Source organism: Octodon degus, unplaced genomic scaffold, assembly GCF_000260255.1.
Source record: "Octodon degus isolate 3935 unplaced genomic scaffold, OctDeg1.0 scaffold00375, whole genome shotgun sequence".
NCBI classification, from domain to species: domain Eukaryota; kingdom Metazoa; phylum Chordata; class Mammalia; order Rodentia; family Octodontidae; genus Octodon; species Octodon degus.
In genome coordinates, this window is record NW_004524951.1 from 655,613 (window position 1) to 656,754 (window position 1,142).

The following is a 1,142-nucleotide window of genomic DNA, read 5'->3' on the forward strand; positions in this document are numbered from 1 at the left end:
AGAAAAGTGCTGGCAAGTGATCTATCTTCAGAAAATCATTTCACTTTTGTATATAATTGAAGATGTGTTGGCTCTATGTTCATCTCCTGAAATAGCTGCATGAACAAAGGGGAAGTAAGGGCAAATAATTATGGTTTATAATTTTATTCACATCCTACAAAACCATGTCCAGTTCAAGTGACATGCTTTGGGTAGCCAAAGAATCCAGTATTTCTCCCTGGTTGACACAGTGTGAAAACCCATATTCAGAGGTCACCTCTTTGACGCCTACAAAGATGTTCTCAGTGAAGACAAATTTGATGAGAAGACAATGTTCAATAACTGCATCTTATCTTTGAATTGATTTTATTTTCTTCCTTTTAAAATTTCAAAGCTTTCTCTTTCTGTTCAGGGTACTTGGTTTCCACATGATAAAGAAGTTTTGAAAGCTTCATGGTTCTGTTGGATAGCCGCATATATAAAATGGGCTTGGAGAATGTGAATGACCTCTTGAAGTGAGTAAGTAAAACTCAGTATATTACATTAAATATCATCTTCTTTTTGATAACAGTCTTAGAGTCTACCTTTTCTCATCATGGAATTTTTCTTCCTTTCCAAAGATGCACTCTGGTAACATTTATTTTCTACTCATTTTGACGTCGAGAAAAATAAAAGATGAAAATATGTCCCAAATTCCTCCCATATCCCTTAAAACATTTCACAAAATTAATCATACAAATTCATAATAGAAATGAAGATTTATCGTGCCTCTACAATTTATGAAAATGTATCATGTAATTAGGCTTTTTTTTTAACTTTTATGTATTTGGTACACAGTCTCACTACACAGCTCAGACTCATAGTGATCCTCCTGCTTTCAATCTCCCCAGCACTGGGATTTTAGGTGTTTGCCACCACACCAGAACTCCTTCACCAACTCAGCGTGCCCCATGGGTGGGGCCAATGTGGCATGCAGTACCAGGGATTGAATTCTGGTCCCTGCAGTTATCAAAGCTGGTTCTTAGTCTACTGAGCTATCTCACAAGCCCTAATTATGCTTTGTTAATTAATATAATTAAAATAAAGGATATATGGAGTTTGCACCTGTTAGTAATTTCAAATCGGAGGATTTTAAAATAAGAACTTTAAATTGATTCCCATTT

At 35.4% G+C, this 1,142-nt stretch overlaps 1 long non-coding RNA gene across 1 annotated transcript in view; it reads left to right on the top strand.

The window, feature by feature from the left end:
• The window catches only part of LOC111814609, a 12,715-nt gene extending 11,926 nt beyond the window's left edge, over positions 1–789 (top strand). Inside the window, exon 3 of the long non-coding RNA XR_002819552.1 lies at positions 392–789. This is a non-coding gene — a long non-coding RNA (uncharacterized LOC111814609). The remainder of the gene's footprint in view (positions 1–391) is intronic.
• Positions 790–1,142: the final 353 nt, after the last annotated feature.